Source organism: Anomaloglossus baeobatrachus, chromosome 8, assembly GCF_048569485.1.
Source record: "Anomaloglossus baeobatrachus isolate aAnoBae1 chromosome 8, aAnoBae1.hap1, whole genome shotgun sequence".
Taxonomy (NCBI): domain Eukaryota; kingdom Metazoa; phylum Chordata; class Amphibia; order Anura; family Aromobatidae; genus Anomaloglossus; species Anomaloglossus baeobatrachus.
In genome coordinates, this window is record NC_134360.1 from 247157719 (window position 1) to 247177291 (window position 19573).

Here is a 19573-nt window from a genome sequence, read left to right on the forward strand (position 1 = left end):
CTGTTTGCTAATAAGGGCGACAGCTGTCAATCATCTGATAGGGGGGCAATAAGGCCCAGACTATTAATTCTGGATTAAAGGAATTGTTCATTTCTAACCTGTGTCATTGGCTCGTCAGTCGCAGCTATCTCCATGTGGCGTTGGAGGTCTTTAAGCTTCATGGTGGTCTCCAGGAATTCCTATCATCCATAATCCATCCAGAAGCCTGTGTGGGAAGAGGAAAAATGAAGTGAGCAACAATAATGATAAAATCAAAGGCAGGCGGCTCAGAGGACGAAAGGCTTCCGGCTCCTGCTAAAAGGGAAAATGCAAGGAATTTTCTGGTTTGCTTTATCTCCTATAGAGCTGATTGTAGAGCTGGGGGCTGGGGCAATTCAAGGGTGAGGCAGGTAAGGCAGCGGCCTAAGGCCATGAGCTGGGGGGGCCACCGTCAAAGGAAACGAGCAAGGCATGTGTGTACCATCCAGATCCCCACACACAGGGGGGCTGTGCTCACACACGGAGGCTGTGCTCACACACACACGGAGGCTGTGCTCACACACACACGGAGGCTGTGCTCACACACACACGGAGGCTGTGCTCACACACAGGGGGGCTGTGCTCACACACACACAGAGGCTGTGCTCACACACAGGGGGCTGTGCTCACACACGGAGGCTGTGCTCACACACAGGGGGGCTGTGCTCACACACGGAGGCTGTGCTCACACACAGAGGCTGTGCTCACACACAGAGGCTGTGCTCACACACACAGGGGGGCTGTGCTCACACACACAGGGGGGCTGTGCTCACACACAGAGGCTGTGCTCACACACACAGGGGGGCTGTGCTCACACACACAGGGGGGCTGTGCTCACACACACAGGGGGGCTGTGCTCACACACAGAGGCTGTGCTCACACACAGGGGGGCTGTGCTCACACAGGGGGGCTGTGCTCACACACAGAGGCTGTGCTCACACACACAGGGGGGCTGTGCTCACACACACAGGGGGGCTGTGCTCACACACAGAGGCTGTGCTCACACACAGGGGGGCTGTGCTCACACACAGAGGCTGTGCTCACACACAGGGGGGCTGTGCTCACACACAGAGGCTGTGCTCACACACACAGGGGGGCTGTGCTCACACACGGAGGCTGTGCTCACACACAGGGGGGCTGTGCTCACACACGGAGGCTGTGCTCACACACAGGGGGGCTGTGCTCACACACAGAGGCTGTGCTCACACACAGGGGGGCTGTGCTCACACACACAGGGGGGCTGTGCTCACACACAGGGGGGCTGTGCTCACACACGGAGGCTGTGCTCACACACGGAGGCTGTGCTCACACACACAGGGGGGCTGTGCTCACACACGGAGGCTGTGCCCACACACAGGGGGGCTGTGCTCACACACAGGGGGGCTGTGCTCACACACGGAGGCTGTGCTCACACACACGGAGGCTGTGCTCACACACAGGGGGGCTGTGCTCACACACGGAGGCTGTGCTCACACACAGAGGCTGTGCTCACACACAGAGGCTGTGCTCACACACACAGGGGGGCTGTGCTCACACACGGAGGCTGTGCTCACACACGGAGGCTGTGCTCACACACAGAGGCTGTGCTCACACACAGGGGGGCTGTGCTCACACAGGGGGGCTGTGCTCACACAGGGGGGCTGTGCTCACACACGGAGGCTGTGCTCACACACGGAGGCTATGCTCACACACAGAGGCTGTGCTCACACACACAGGGGGGCTGTGCTCACACACGGAGGCTGTGCTCACACACAGGGGGGCTGTGCTCACACACGGAGGCTGTGCTCACACACACACGGAGGCTGTGCTCACACACAGGGGGGCTGTGCTCACACACGGAGGCTGTGCTCACACACACACACGGAGGCTGTGCTCACACACAGGGGGGCTGTGCTCACACACGGAGGCTGTGCTCACACACACACGGAGGCTGTGCTCACACACAGGGGAGCTGTGCTCACACACGGAGGCTGTGCTCACACACACACGGAGGCTGTGCTCACACACAGGGGGGCTGTGCTCACACACGGAGGCTGTGCTCACACACACACGGAGGCTGTGCTCACACACAGGGGGGCTGTGCTCACACACGGAGGCTGTGCTCACACACGGAGGCTGTGTTCACACACGGAGGCTGTGCTCACACACGGAGGCTGTGCTCACACACACACGGAGGCTGTGCTCACACACACACGGAGGCTGTGCTCACACACAGGGAGGCTGTGCTCACACACGGAGGCTGTGCTCACACACAGGGGGGCTGTGCTCACACAGGGAGGCTGTGCTCACACACGGAGGCTGTGCTCACACACACACGGAGGCTGTGCTCACACACACACGGAGGCTGTGCTCACACACAGGGGGGCTGTGCTCACACACGGAGGCTGTGCTCACACACAGGGGGGCTGTGCTCACACAGGGGGGCTGTGCTCACACACGGAGGCTGTGCTCACACACGGAGGCTGTGCTCACACACAGAGGCTGTGCTCACACACACAGGTGGGCTGTGCTCACACACGGAGGCTGTGCTCACACACGGAGGCTGTGCTCACACACAGAGGCTGTGCTCACACACAGGGGGGCTGTGCTCACACAGGGGGGCTGTGCTCACACAGGGGGGCTGTGCTCACACACGGAGGCTGTGCTCACACAGGGGGGCTGTGCTCACACAGGGGGGCTGTGCTCACACGCGGAGGCTGTGCTCACACGCAGAGGCTGTGCTCACACACAGAGGCTGTGCTCACACACGGAGGCTGTGCTCACACACAGGGGGGCTGTGCTCACACACAGGGGGGCTGTGCTCACACACAGGGGGGCTGTGCTCACACACGGAGGCTGTGCTCACACACACACGGGGGGCTGTGCTCACACACAGGGGGGCTGTGCTCACACACGGAGGCTGTGCTCACACACACACGGAGGCTGTGCTCACACACAGGGGGGCTGTGCTCACACACGGAGGCTGTGCTCACACACACACGGAGGCTGTGCTCACACACAGGGGGGCTGTGCTCACACACGGAGGCTGTGCTCACACACACACGGAGGCTGTGCTCACACACAGGGGGGCTGTGCTCACACACGGAGGCTGTGCTCACACACACACGGAGGCTGTGCTCACACACAGGGGGGCTGTGCTCACACACGGAGGCTGTGCTCACACACGGAGGCTGTGTTCACACACGGAGGCTGTGCTCACACACAGGGGGGCTGTGCTCACACACGGAGGCTGTGCTCACACACGGAGGCTGTGCTCACACACGGAGGCTGTGCTCACACACGGAGGCTGTGCTCACACACGGCTTTCTCATGTATTTCTACAACAGATATTTACAAGACAAAAAAACGGAAAAAACACTGTGGTATATACATATAGAAAACAGAAAAGTACACATGTACTATATATATATATATATATATATATATATATATATATATATATATATATATAGATATAGATAGTAGGACCGTGAAGAAGGCGCATTGCGCTGAAATGCGTAGTCCATTGCTGGATTACACTTTTGTTCTTGTATGGAGTCCCTCACGTGGATGTAACAATATTTGAAATGGATTAATAAAAAAGAAGAATTTTATTACATGATGAAAATTCACCCTTTCACTGGATCCCATCATATATATATATACACACACACACAGTACAGACCAAAAGTTTGGACACACCACCTCATCTCTAGAACAGCTATTAGGCCGGAGTCACACTTGCTAGTGCCTCGCGTGTAACTCGTGCGAGTCTCTCATTGAATCACCCGGCATGGCCGCACACTATGCATACAGGAGCGTCTGAGCTGCATAGACATACATGCAACCGACCCGCTCCTGTCAGGGGAGTGTGCGGCCATGCCGGGTTCTACCATGAGAGACTCGCGCGAGTTACACACGAGGCACTAGCAAGTGTGATTCTGGCCTTAAGAGGAGACTTTGTGCAGCAGCCTTCATGGTAAAATAGCTGCTAGGAAACCACTGCTAAGGACAGGCAACAAGCAGAAGAGAACACAAGGAATGGACATTAGACCAGTGGAAAACTGTGCTTTGGTCTGATGAGTCCAAATTTGAGATCTTTGGATCCAACCACCGTGTCTTTGTAGAAAAGGTGAACGGATGGACTCTACATGGCTGGTTCCCACCGTGAAGCATGGAGGAGGAGGTGTGATGGTGTGGGGGGGCTTTGCTGGTGACACTGTTGGGGATTTATTCAAAATTGAAGGCATACTGAACCAGCATGGCTACCACAGCATCATGCAGCGGCGTGCTATTCCATCCGGTTTGCGTTTAGTTGGACCATCATTTAGTTTTCAACAGGACAATGAACCCAAACACACCTCCAGGCTGTGTAAGGGCTATTTGACTAAGAAGGAGAGTGATGGGGTGCTACGCCAGATGACCTGGCCTCCACAGTCACCAGACCTGAACCCAATCGAGATGGTTTGGGGTGAGCTGGACCGCAGAGTGAAGGAAAAAGGGCCAACAAGTGCTAAGCATCTCTGGGAACTCCTTCAAGACTGTTGGAAAACCATTTCCGGTGACTACCTCTTGAAGCTCATCGAGAGAATGCCAAGAGTGTGCAAAGCAGTAATCAAAGCAAAAGGTGGCTACTGTGAAGAACCTAGAATATAAGACATATTTTCAGTTGTTTCACACTTTTTTGTTAGGTATTTCATTCCACATGTGTTAATTCATAGTTTTGATGCTTTCAATGTGAATCTACAATTATCAGAGTCATGAAAATAAAGAAAACTCTTTGAATGAGGTGTGTCCAAACTTTTGGTCTGTACTATATTTTTAGATAGATAGATAGATATACATACACATACAAAAACAGGTGTAGACACAATAATGGATAGGGGCCATAATTCAAAATGGGAGACAGGGATGGGGTGAATAGGAACACTAGTGACAAAGGTCAGACCCCGCAGACTTCTGCCGCTGTTCAGCTAGATTGGGAGAGACCTTGTAGTGCATCTGACCAGTGGGGAGAAGCCTGCGGGGAACTTCCTCTTGGACTTGTCCCAGGTAGACCTTTCAATGCCTGAATTATATATATATATATATATAGGTGTAAACGCAATCATGGATCGGGGTGTAGTTCAAAACGGGGGCCTGGGATGCAGTGAGAAGGAACACTAGACATAAAGGTTGGACCCCGCAGACTTCTCCCTGCTTTTCAGGGAGTGACCTGGCAGTGCATCTAATAAATAGGGGGGAGACGTCTGCAGGGAACGTCCTCTTGGACTAGTCACCTCGTCCCAGGTGAAGCTTTCAATGTCTGACTTTGTTATTTTTAAGGCCAGGGTAAAAACAATTAAGGCCGGAGTGCCATTTAATCCTGATCTTGCTGTGACCTATCTAATGAGTACAATGCCTCCCAACTCTTCCCTGATGGCAGATGTTAGGGGAGGGAAGGATTGGGCAGATGGCTTTCAACATGCCCGATCTTTTTGTTCTAAGAGGATATGTTGCCCATAGAGGTGTCTGGCATCTGAGCTGTAAGTTACGCCTCCGCTTGAAGCTACTTTGTGAGGTGTACTGTTCTTTTAAGACATGCCAGTATACAGAACATTCCTGTCCCATCTCTCTGTCTTGTCCTTTTTTTTTTCCTTCCACTCTTTTTTTTTTTGCCTCGACAAGTAAAGGACAGAGCACATTCCTCTAAGATACACAACACGTCTTAAGACTAGAAAGGAAAAAATGTCCAGGTGGGAAAATGAATAAGAGATGAATTCACCTTTTCTTATATAACGCGCTCCCGGGCGGTGGGCGAGTTCTGCGCCCGTTCCCGCCGTCTAATAACAGCCACATTTACTTCGGAAATTTGGAATAGTCTCTGGGTAATCTTTATTTTTTCTTCCATTCGGTTCCAAATGGTTTTCCTTAGACATTCCATTCTGCAGCGGCGGAAAGTCATTAATCTCGCATCTGACACAAATGAACATGGAGCGGCAGACATAGTTTCCACTGTTTGGGAACGGCAGAGGTTGTTTTAATAACTCGATGGGGTGAACGGTGCAAAAAAAAAAAAAAAACTTCAACAGATCCTCAGTGCAAGTCTGACCCGAGAAAATACCGCAGAGGTGTAGACGGATCTGCAGAATGGAAGCGTTCTGATGGGAGGGATGCAAAAAACTCCGCCATCTGCATCATCGCTCACGGGACAGGATTGTCTGCTCTAAGCCATGACGGAGATGTTATCATTCCAGTGCACAAAGAGTTAACGGATCAGTTATTGAATGACTGACCGTCGGGCGGAAACAACGCACAATGTAACGTTTATCCGAGCGTCAAAAAAATGCACTGCGCAGGATTCCGTCGCAATCCGTCAAGAGGTATAATGGCTGTCTATGGTGCAGGATTCCGTCGTAATCCGTCACACGACGGAATCCTTTGCTGGATTCCGTCATGCTCTACTGAGCATGCCCAGCATGTCTGGCACTCCCATTGGGCTGTCCCAAAAACAAACAGATCCCGACGGATCCACCATAAAACAGACGCACAGCGGATGTAACGGACGCGACGGATCAGTTATTTCACAGGATTCCGGTGAGCGGAATCCTGTGAAATAACTCATTAGTAGCGTCCGTTGACAGCTAAGGCTAGTTTCACACTTGCGCTATTTTGACGCAAACGGAATCTGTCAGTAATGTAGTACAGTTCATTTATTTACAGTGGAAGCGCGACATCGTGTGGACACAGGCAGGTACTGCATGACACACACACGCGCCATAGTAACGCGCTTCCACTGTAAATAAATGAACTGTACTACATTAGTGACGGATTCCGTTTGCGTCAAAATAGCGCAAGTGTGAAACTAGCCTAAAAAAAGATGGATCCGTCATTCTGTCGCAACGACGGACCTGGCGGATTTGAAACGACTGAAGTGTGAAAGTAGCCTAAGGCTAGGTTCACACTTCCGTTGTTTTGCATCAGTCACAATCCGTTGCCTTGAGGAATTATGGTATCCTGCAAAATATTTTGCAGAATCCAGTTTTTCCCCAAAGACTTCTATTAGTGACGGATTGCAACTGAGGATGCTGCGTTGCATCCGCTGCGTCACGGTCAGTCGTTTTTTAACTGACCGCTGGGTGGGAGCAACGCAGCCTGTAACGTCTTTTAAGCAGCGCAATCTGTAGGATTTTGCTGCGCATGCTCTCTCTGGCTCCCTGCACCCGTAACCAGGATACACATCGGGTAACCAAGCAATGCGCTTTGGTTAATTACCCGATATTTACACTGGTTACCTGTGCAGGGAGCCAGAGAGAGCATGCGCACCATGAAAAGAAAAAAGGCACAAGAAAAAAAAAAAGCACAACAGTGATGGGGCTGCAAGGTTGTAATTGTAACACTTCTACACCATGTGATATAGTGTGTCATGCTAGGTATGGGGAAGGGAAACCCTGTGTCTAGGGAAAAGGCAGATGGTGACCCCTCACCAATCCTTCCACTGGCCCCGGGCTTCTCTGACCACCCTGGATAGTTTCCGCACCTATGCTCTGAGCAGGATACCTCGCCCTGGATGACCCTGAATTGGACGCTAGGTAGGGAACGGATGGGATGAGCGCTTAGTCAACCCCACTAAAGTCTAAAGAACACACAGGGAACACACACAGGGTAAAGTATGCAAACAACTTATCTCCAGGATGACTCTAGGAGAGGTACAGCAACAAACAACAATGTTTCTTCAGATGAATACAAGCAGACAGCTTGCATCCAAGGTCTGTGCCTAGAGGAGGGGGAAGATGGTGACCCCTGATCAAACCTTGCACTGACCCCTGGCAACCCTGACCACCCTAGATAGGTTCCTCACTTATGCGCTGAGCAGAATACCAGGTTCCTTACCTATGCACCGAGCAGGATACCAGGTTCCTTACCTATGCACCGAGCAGGATACCAGGTTCCTTACCTATGCACCGAGCAGGATACCAGGTTCCTTACCTATGCACCGAGCAGGATACCAGGTTCCTTACCTATGCACCGAGCAGGATACCAGGTTCCTTACCTATGCACCAAGCAGGATACCAGGTTCCTTACCTATGCACCGAGCAGGATACCAGGTTCCTTACCTATGCACCGAGCAGGATACCAGGTTCCTTACCTATGCACCAAGCAGGATACCAGGTTCCTTACCTATGCAACAAGCAGGATACCAGGTTCCTTACCTATGCACCGAGCAGGATACCAGGTTCCTTACCTATGCGCCGAGCAGGATACCAGGTTCCTTACTTATGCACCAAGCAGGATACCAGGTTCCTTACCTATGCACCAAGCAGGATACCAGGTTCCTTACCTATGCAACAAGCAGGATACCAGGTTCCTTACCTATGCACCAAGCAGGATACCAGGTTCCTTACCTATGCACCGAGCAGGATACCAGGTTCCTTACCTATGCACCGAGCAGGATACCAGGTTCCTTACCTATGCACCGAGCAGGATACCAGGTTCCTTACCTATGCACCGAGCAGGATACCAGGTTCCTTACCTATGCACCAAGCAGGATACCAGGTTCCTTACCTATGCACCGAGCAGGATACCAGGTTCCTTACCTATGCACCGAGCAGGATACCAGGTTCCTTACCTATGCACCGAGCAGGATACCAGGTTCCTTACCTATGCACCAAGCAGGATACCAGGTTCCTTACCTATGCAACAAGCAGGATACCAGGTTCCTTACCTATGCACCGAGCAGGATACCAGGTTCCTTACCTATGCGCCGAGCAGGATACCAGGTTCCTTACTTATGCACCAAGCAGGATACCAGGTTCCTTACCTATGCACCAAGCAGGATACCAGGTTCCTTACCTATGCAACAAGCAGGATACCAGGTTCCTTACCTATGCACCAAGCAGGATACCAGGTTCCTTACCTATGCACCGAGCAGGATACCAGGTTCCTTACCTATGCAACAAGCAGGATACCAGGTTCCTTACCTATGCACCGAGCAGGATACCAGGTTCCTTACCTATGCACCGAGCAGGATACCAGGTTCCTTACCTATGCACCAAGCAGGATACCAGGTTCCTTACCTATGCACCAAGCAGGATACCAGGTTCCTTACCTATGCACCAAGCAGGATACCAGGTTCCTTACCTATGCACCAAGCAGGATACCAGGTTCCTTACCTATGCACCAAGCAGGATACGAGGTTCCTTACCTATGCACCAAGCAGGATACCAGGTTCCTTACCTATGCACCGAGCAGGATACCAGGTTCCTTACCTATGCACCGAGCAGGATACCAGGTTCCTTACCTATGCACCAAGCAGGATACCAGGTTCCTTACCTATGCACCAAGCAGGATACCAGGTTCCTTACCTATGCACCAAGCAGGATACGAGGTTCCTTACCTATGCACCAAGCAGGATACCAGGTTCCTTACCTATGCACCGAGCAGGATACCAGGTTCCTTACCTATGCACCGAGCAGGATACCAGGTTCCTTACCTATGCACCGAGCAGGATACCAGGTTCCTTACCTATGCACCGAGCAGGATACCAGGTTCCTTACCTATGCACCGAGCAGGATACCAGGTTCCTTACCTATGCAACAAGCAGGATACGAGGTTCCTTACCTATGCACCGAGCAGGACACCAGGTTCCTTACCTATGCACCGAGCAGGATACCAGGTTCCTTACCTATGCACCGAGCAGGATACCAGGTTCCTTACCTATGCACCGAGCAGGATACCAGGTTCCTTACCTATGCAACAAGCAGGATACCAGGTTCCTTACCTATGCACCGATCAGGATACCAGGTTCCTTACCTATGCACCGAGCAGGATACCAGGTTCCTTACCTATGCAACAAGCAGGATACCAGGTTCCTTACCTATGCACCGAGCAGGATACCAGGTTCCTTACCTATGCAACAAGCAGGATACCAGGTTCCTTACCTATGCAACAAGCAGGATACCAGGTTCCTTACCTATGCAACAAGCAGGATACCAGGTTCCTTACCTATGCACCGAGCAGGATACCAGGTTTCTTACCTATGCACCGAGCAGGATACCAGGTTCCTTACCTATGCACCGAGCAGGATACCAGGTTCCTTACCTATGCAACAAGCAGGATACCAGGTTCCTTACCTATGCACCGAGCAGGATACCAGGTTCCTTACCTATGCACCGAGCAGGATACCAGGTTCCTTACCTATGCAACAAGCAGGATACCAGGTTCCTTACCTATGCAACAAGCAGGATACCAGGTTCCTTACCTATGCACCGAGCAGGATACCAGGTTCCTTACCTATGCACCGAGCAGGATACCAGGTTCCTTACCTATGCACCAAGCAGGATACCAGGTTCCTTACCTATGCAACAAGCAGGATACCAGGTTCCTTACCTATGCACCGAGCAGGATACCAGGTTCCTTACCTATGCACCGAGCAGGATACCAGGTTCCTTACCTATGCAACAAGCAGGATACCAGGTTCCTTACCTATGCACCGAGCAGGATACCAGGTTCCTTACCTATGCACCGAGCAGGATACCAGGTTCCTTACCTATGCACCGAGCAGGATACCAGGTTCCTTACCTTTGCAACAAGCAGGATACCAGGTTCCTTACCTATGCATCGAGCAGGATACCAGGTTCCTTACCTATGCACCGAGCAGGATACCAGGTTCCTTACCTATGCACCGAGCAGGATACCAGGTTCCTTACCTATGCACCAAGCAGGATACCAGGTTCCTTACCTATGCACCGAGCAGGATACCAGGTTCCTTACCTATGCACCAAGCAGGATACCAGGTTCCTTACCTATGCACCGAGCAGGATACCAGGTTCCTTACCTATGCACCGAGCAGGACACCAGGTTCCTTACCTATGCACCGAGCAGGATACCAGGTTCCTTACCTATGCACCGAGCAGGACACCAGGTTCCTTACCTATGCACCAAGCAGGATACCAGGTTCCTTACCTATGCACCGAGCAGGATACCAGGTTCCTTACCTATGCAACAAGCAGGATACCAGGTTCCTTACCTATGCACCGAGCAGGATACCAGGTTCCTTACCTATGCAACAAGCAGGATACCAGGTTCCTTACCTATGCACCGAGCAGGATACCAGGTTCCTTACCTATGCACCGAGCAGGATACCAGGTTCCTTACCTATGCACCAAGCAGGATACCAGGTTCCTTACCTATGCACCAAGCAGGATACCAGGTTCCTTACCTATGCACCGAGCAGGATACCAGGTTCCTTACCTATGCAACAAGCAGGATACCAGGTTCCTTACCTATGCACCGAGCAGGATACCAGGTTCCTTACCTATGCACCGAGCAGGATACCAGGTTCCTTACCTATGCACCGAGCAGGATACCAGGTTCCTTACCTATGCACCAAGCAGGATACCAGGTTCCTTACCTATGCACCGAGCAGGACACCAGGTTCCTTACCTATGCACCGAGCAGGATACCAGGTTCCTTACCTATGCACCAAGCAGGATACCAGGTTCCTTACCTATGCACCGAGCAGGATACCAGGTTCCTTACCTATGCACCAAGCAGGATACCAGGTTCCTTACCTATGCACCGAGCAGGATACCAGGTTCCTTACCTATGCACCGAGCAGGATACCAGGTTCCTTACCTATGCACCAAGCAGGATACCAGGTTCCTTACCTATGCACCAAGCAGGATACCAGGTTCCTTACCTATGCACTGAGCAGGATACCAGGTTCCTTACCTATGCAACAAGCAGGATACCAGGTTCCTTACCTATGCACCGAGCAGGATACCAGGTTCCTTACCTATGCACCGAGCAGGATACCAGGTTCCTTACCTATGCACCGAGCAGGATACCAGGTTCCTTACCTATGCACCGAGCAGGATACCAGGTTCCTTACCTATGCACCGAGCAGGATACCAGGTTCCTTACCTATGCACCGAGCAGGATACCAGGTTCCTTACCTATGCAACAAGCAGGATACCAGGTTCCTTACCTATGCACCGAGCAGGATACCAGGTTCCTTACCTATGCAACAAGCAGGATACCAGGTTCCTTACCTATGCACCGAGCAGGATACGAGGTTCCTTACCTATGCACCGAGCAGGATACCAGGTTCCTTACCTATGCACCGAGCAGGATACCAGGTTCCTTACCTATGCACCAAGCAGGATACCAGGTTCCTTACCTATGCACCAAGCAGGATACCAGGTTCCTTACCTATGCACCAAGCAGGATACCAGGTTCCTTACCTATGCACCAAGCAGGATACCAGGTTCCTTACCTATGCACCGAGCAGGATACCAGGTTCCTTACCTATGCACCGAGCAGGATACCAGGTTCCTTACCTATGCAACAAGCAGGATACCAGGTTGCTTACCTATGCACCGAGCAGGATACCAGGTTCCTTACCTATGCAACAAGCAGGATACCAGGTTCCTTACCTATGCACCGAGCAGGATACCAGGTTCCTTACCTATGCACCGAGCAGGACACCAGGTTCCTTACCTATGCACCGAGCAGGACACCAGGTTCCTTACCTATGCACCGAGCAGGACACCAGGTTCCTTACCTATGCACTGAGCAGGATACCAGGTTCCTTACCTATGCACCGAGCAGGATACCAGGTTCCTTACCTATGCACCGAGCAGGATACCAGGTTCCTTACCCATGCACCAAGCAGGATACCAGGTTCCTTACCTATGCACCGAGCAGGATACCAGGTTCCTTACCTATGCACCAAGCAGGATACCAGGTTCCTTACCTATGCACCAAGCAGGATACCAAGTTCCTCACCTATGGGCAGACAAGGATACCAGGTTCCTTACCTATGCACCGAGCAGGATACCAGGTTCCTTACCTATGCACCAAGCAGGATACCAGGTTCCTTACCTATGCACCAAGCAGGATACCAAGTTCCTCACCTATGGGCAGACAAGGATACCAGGTTCCTTACCTATGCACCGAGCAGGATACCAGGTTCCTTACCTATGCACCGAGCAGGATACCAGGTTCCCTATCTATGCACCGAGCAGGATACCAGGTTCCTTACCTATGCAACAAGCAGGATACCAGGTTCCTTACCTATGCACCGAGCAGGATACCAGGTTCCTTACCTATGCAACAAGCAGGATACCAGGTTCCTTACCTATGCACCGAGCAGGATACCAGGTTCCTTACCTATGCACCGAGCAGGATACCAAGTTCCTTACCTATGCACCGAGCAGGATACCAGGTTCCTTACCTATGCACCAAACAGGACACCAGGTTCCTTACCTATGCACCAAGCAGGATACCAGGTTCCTTACCTATGCACCGAGCAGGATACCAGGTTCCTTACCTATGCACCAAGCAGGATACCAGGTTCCTTACCTATGCACCAAGCAGGATACCAAGTTCCTTACCTATGCACCGAGCAGGATACCAGGTTCCTTACCTATGCACCAAGCAGGATACCAGGTTCCTTACCTATGCACCAAGCAGGATACCAGGTTCCTTACCTATGCACCAAGCAGGATACCAAGTTACTCACCTATGCGCAGACCAGGATACCAGGTTCCCTACCTATGCACCGAGCAGGATACCAGGTTCCCTACCTATGCACCAAGCAGGATACCAGGTTCCCTACCTATGCACCGAGCAGGATACCAAGTTCCTCACCTATGCGCAGACCAGGATACCAGGTTCCCTACCTATGCACCGAGCAGGATACCAGGTTCCCTACCTATGCACCGAGCAGGATACCAAGTTCCTCACCTATGCGCAGACCAGGATACCTGACGCTGGCTGACCTTGAACTGGCCCCTAGGTAGTGAACGGATGGGATGAGCACTTAGTCATCATCACTAAGTTCTAAAGAACACACAAGGAACACACACAGGGGAAAGTAAAAGAACAACTTATCTCTAAGACGACTTAGGGGTGCTTCACACACAGCGAGATCGCTGCTTAGTCACGGTTTTTGTGACGCAGCAGTGACCTCATCAGCGATCTCGCTGCGTGTGACACTGAGCAGCGATCTGGCCCCTGCTGCGAGATCGCTGCTCGTTACACACAGCCCTGGTTCGTTTTTTTTATTGTCGCTCTCCCCGCTGTGACACACAGATCGCTGTGTGTGACAGCGAGAGAGCGATGAAATGAAGCGAGCAGAGAGCAGGAGCCGGCATCTGGCAGCTGCGGTAAGCTGGAACCAGGGTAAACATCGGGTAACCAAGGTAGTTACCCGATATTTACCTTCGTTACCAGCCTCCGCCGCTCTCACGCTGCCAGTGCCGGCTCCTGCTCCCTGCACATGTAGCTGCAGTACACATCGTGTAATTAACCCGATGTGTACTGTAGCTAGGAGAGCAAGGAGCCAGAGCTAAGCGTTGTTCGCGGCTCCCTGCTCTCTGCACATGTAGCACAGCGACGCATGTCGTCAGGGCTGTATTTTGCCTTTGTGCTGCCATAGGCACTTTAAGTGGTCGTGCCCCTTAGTGACAACGTAAAACTGAGTTTTCGCACACGACATCTGTTTAAGGCAGATCTACTCTGTAGCACACTTTAAAAAGTATCAATAAGAAACTACCCCCCCCCCCCCAATGGGAATCACCACAGGCACATCAAAACATAGCATGAGTATAAAATATTCCCACCACACCGTCCCCACTTATATACTGTGACTGTGACACTGCCCCTAATAAACGAAAACACCACTCTGCCCTCCCTTATAAACTACTGTATATCCACCACACCTTCCTCGATTATGAAATATGATCTGTACATTGTGAGGAGGGCGCAGCATGATGTGAGGACAATGTCCCATGCATGCTGCCCCCTCCTCACAATGTCCCATGCATGCTGTCCCCTCCTCACAATGTCCCATGCATGCTGCCCCCTCCTCACAATGTCCCATGCATGCTGCCCCCTCCTCACAATGTCCCATGCATGCTGCTCCCTCCTCACAATGTTCCATGCATGCTGCCCCCTCTTCACAATGTCCCATGCATGCTGCTCCCTCCTCACAATGTCCCATGCATGCTGCTCCCTCGTCACAATGTCCCATGCATGCTGCTCTCTCCTCACAATGTCTCATGCATGCTGCTCCCGCCTCACAATGTCCCATGCATGCTGCCCCCTCCTCACAATGTCCCTTGCATGCTGCCCCCTCCTCACAATGTCCCATGCATGCTGCTCTCTCCTCACAATGTCTCATGCATGCTGCCCCCTCCTCACAATGTCCCATGCATGCTGCCCCCTCCTCACAATGTCCCTTGCATGCTGCCCCCTCCTCACAATGTCCCATGCATGCTGCTCTCTCCTCACAATGTCCCATGCATGCTTCCCCCTCTTCACAATGTCCCATGCATGCTGCTCCCTCCTCACAATGTCCCATGCATGCTGCCCCCTCCTCACAATGTCCCATGCATGCTGCTCCCTCCTCACAATGTCCCATGCATGCTGCTCCCTCCTCACAATGTCTCATGCATGCTGCTCCCTCCTCACAATGTCTCATGTATGCTGCTCCCGCCTCACAATGTCCCATGCATGCTGCCCCCTCTTCACAATGTCCCATGCATGCTGCTCCCTCCTCACAATGTCCCATGCATGCTGCCCCCTCCTCACAATGTCCCATGCATGCTGCTCCCTCCTCACAATGTCCCATGCATGCTGCTCCCTCGTCACAATGTCCCATGCATGCTGCTCTCTCCTCACAATGTCTCATGCATGCTGCTCCCGCCTCACAATGTCCCATGCATGCTGCCCCCTCCTCACAATGTCCCTTGCATGCTGCCCCCTCCTCACAATGTACCATGCATGCTGCTCTCTCCTCACAATGTCCCATGCATGCTGCCCCCTCTTCACAATGTCCCATGCATGCTGCTCCCTCCTCACAATGTCCCATGCATGCTGCCCCCTCCTCACAATGTCCCATGCATGCTGCCCCCTCCTCACAATGTCCCATGCATGCTGCTCTCTCCTCACAATGTCCCATGCATGCTGCCCCCTCTTCACAATGTCCCATGCATGCTGCTCCCTCCTCACAATGTCCCATGCATGCTGCCCCCTCTTCACAATGTCCCATGCATGCTGCTCCCTCCTCACAATGTCCCATGCATGCTGCTCCCTCCTCACAATGTCCCATGCATGCTGCTCCCTCCTCACAATGTCTCATGCTTGATGCTCCCTCCTCACAATGTCCCATGCATTCTGCTCCCTCCTCACAATGTCTCATGCATGCTGCTCCCTCCTCACAATGTCTCATGCATGCTGCTCCCTCCTCACAATGTCCCATGCATGCTGCTCCCTCCTCACAATGTCCCATGCATGCTGCTCCCTCGTCACAATGTCCCATGCATGCTGCTCCCTCGTCACAATGTCCCATGCATGCTGCTCCCTCCTCACAATGTCTCATGCATGCTGCCCCCTCTTCACAATGTCCCATGCATGCTGCTCCCTCCTCACAATGTCCCATGCATGCTGCCCCCTCTTCACAATGTCCCATGCATGCTGCTCCCTCCTCACAATGTCCCATGCATGCTGCCCCCTCCTCACAATGTCCCATGCATGCTGCTCCCTCGTCACAATGTCCCATGCATGCTGCTCCCTCCTCACAATGTCTCATGCATGCTGCTCCCGCCTCACAATGTCCCATGCATGCTGCCCCCTCCTCACAATGTCCCTTGCATGCTGCCCCCTCCTCACAATGTCCCATGCATGCTGCTCTCTCCTCACAATGTCCCATGCATGCTGCCCCCTCTTCACAATGTCCCATGCATGCTGCTCCCTCCTCACAATGTCCCATGCATGCTGCCCCCTCTTCACAATGTCCCATGCATGCTGCTCCCTCCTCACAATGTCCCATGCATGCTGCCCCCTCCTCACAATGTCCCATGCATGCTGCTCCCTCGTCACAATGTCCCATGCATGCTGCTCCCTCGTCACAATGTCCCATGCATGCTGCTCCCTCCTCACAATGTCTCATGCATGCTGCTCCCGCCTCACAATGTCCCATGCATGCTGCCCCCTCCTCACAATGTCCCTTGCATGCTGCCCCCTCCTCACAATGTCCCATGCATGCTGCTCTCTCCTCACAATGTCCCATGCATGCTGCCCCCTCTTCACAATGTCCCATGCATGCTGCTCCCTCCTCACAATGTCCCATGCATGCTGCCCCCTCTTCACAATGTCCCATGCATGCTGCTCCCTCCTCACAATGTCCCATGCATGCTGCCCCCTCCTCACAATGTCCCATGCATGCTGCTCCCTCGTCACAATGTCCCATGCATGCTGCTCCCTCGTCACAATGTCCCATGCATGCTGCTCCCTCCTCACAATGTCTCATGCATGCTGCTCCCGCCTCACAATGTCCCATGCATGCTGCCCCCTCCTCACAATGTCCCTTGCATGGTGCCCCCTCCTCACAATGTCCCATGCATGCTGCTCTCTCCTCACAATGTCCCATGCATGCTGCCCCCTCTTCACAATGTCCCATGCATGCTGCTCCCTCCTCACAATGTACCATGCATGCTGCCCCCTCCTCACAATGTCCCATGCATGCTGTCCCTCTCCATGAGCTCCTAATGCTGCCTTCCTCTTTTCCATAATGAGACCTTCATGTTGCCCCACTCATGCTAAGACCACCACACTAACGCTTATGCTGAGACCCCCCCCACACACACTACCCCACTCTTGATATTGACTCCCCTACATTGCTCCACTCCATACTGATCCCACACATGCTGCTCCTTCTTCACAATGAGCTCCCAATGCTGCCCCCTCTTATTCTGTGTCCTTACACTCCCCCCACCCAATCGATTTTGTCATTGCACTATCCCTCATCCCTTGTCCTCTGTCTCTAGCATTAGCCCCTCTCTCCCACTCCCCCAGCATCAGCCTCTCTCCCCCAGCATCAGCCTCTATCTTCCCTCAGCATCAGCCTCTCTCCCCCAGTCTCAGCCTTTGCCTCCCCCCAGCCTCAGCCTCCCTCCAGCCTCCCTCCAGTCTCAGCCTCAGCCTCCCTCCAGTCTCAGCCTCAGCCTCTCTACAGCCTCCCCCCAGTCTCGGCCTCAGTCTCCCTCCAGCCTCCCCCCAGTCTCAGCCTCCCTCCAGTCTCAGCTTCTGCCTCCCTCCAGCCTCCCCCCAGTCTCAGCCTCCCTCCAGCCTCCCCCAAGTCTCAGCCTCTGCCTCCCTCCAGACTCCCCCCAGTCTCTGCCTCCCTCCAGCCTCCCCCCAGTCTCTGCCTCCCTCCAGCCTCCCCCCAGTCTCTGCCTCTGCCTCCCTCCAGCCTCCCCCTAGTCTCTGCCTCTGCCTCCCTCCAGCCTCCCCCCAGTCTCTGCCTCTGCCTCCCTTCAGCCTCCCCCTAGTCTCTGCCTCCCTCCAGCCTCCCCCCAGTCTCTGCCTCCCTCCAGCCTCCCCCCAGTCTCTGCCTCTGCCTCCCTCCAGCTTCCCCCCAGTCTCAGCCTCTGCCTCCCTCCAGCCTCCCCCCAGTCTCTGCCTCTGCCTCCCTCAGCCTCCCCCCAGTCTCTGCCTCCCTCCAGCCTCCCCACAGTCTCTGCCTCCCTCCAGCCTCCCCACAGTCTCTGCCTCTGCCTCCCTCCAGCCTCCCCCCAGTCTCAGCCTCTGCCTCCCTCCAGCCTCCCCCCAGTCTCAGCCTCTGCCTCCCTCCAGCCTCCCCCCAGTCTCAGCCTCTGCCTCTCTCCAGTCTCAGCCTCTGCCTCCCTCCAGCCTCCCCCCAGTCTCAGCCTCTGCCTCCCTCCAGTCTCAGCCTCTGCCTCCCTCCAGCCTCCCCCCAGTCTCAGCCTCTGCCTCCCTCCAGCCTCCCCCCAGTCTCAGCCTCCCTCCAGTCTCAGCTTCTGCCTCCCTCCAGCCTCCCCCCAGTCTCAGCCTCCTTCCAGCCTCCCCCCAGTCTCAGCCTCCCTCCAGCCTCCCCTCAGTCCCAGCCTCTGCCTCCCTCCAGCCTCCCCCAAGTCTCAGCCTCTGCCTCCCCCCAGACTCCCCCCAGTCTCTGTCTCTGCCTCCCTCCAGCCTCCCCCCAGTCTCTGCCTCTGCCTCCCTCCAGCCTCCCCCCAGTCTCTGCCTCTGCCTCCCTCCAGCCTCTCCCCAGTCTCTGCCTCCCTCCAGCCTCCCCCCAGTCTCAGCCTCTGCCTCTCTCCAGCCTCCCCCCAGTCTCTGCCTCTGCCTCCCTCCAGCCTCCCCCCAGTCTCTGCCTCTGCCTCCCTCCAGCCTCCCCCCAGTCTCTGCCTCTGCCTCCCTCCAGCCTCCCCCCAGTCTCTGCCTCTGCCTCCCTCCAGCCTCCCCCCAGTCTCTGCCTCTGCCTCCCTCCAGCCTCCCCCCAGTCTCTGCCTCTGCCTCCCTCCAGTCTCTGCCTCTGCCTCCCTCCAGCCTTCCCCCAGTCTCTGCCTCTGCCTTCCTCCAGCCTCCCCCAGTCTCTGCCTCTGCCTCCCTCCAGCGTCCCCCCAGTCTCAGCCTCTGCCTCCCTCCAGCCTCCCCCCAGTCTCAGCCTCTGCCTCCCTCCAGCCTCCCCCCAGTCTCAGCCTCTGCCTCCCTCCAGCCTTCCCCCAGTCTCTGCCTCTGCCTCCCTCCAGCCTCCCCCCAGTCTCTGCCTCCCTCCAGCCTCCCCCCA

At 54.0% G+C, this 19573-nt stretch overlaps 1 protein-coding gene across 1 annotated transcript in view; it reads right to left on the reverse strand.

Moving 5' to 3' along the window:
- DDAH1 (dimethylarginine dimethylaminohydrolase 1) overlaps positions 1-19573 on the reverse strand; it is a 194402-nt gene that overhangs the window by 119450 nt on the left and 55379 nt on the right. The window contains exon 3 of the mRNA XM_075320521.1: positions 99-205. The gene's annotated coding sequence lies outside the window, so the exon portion shown is untranslated. The remainder of the gene's footprint in view (positions 1-98; positions 206-19573) is intronic.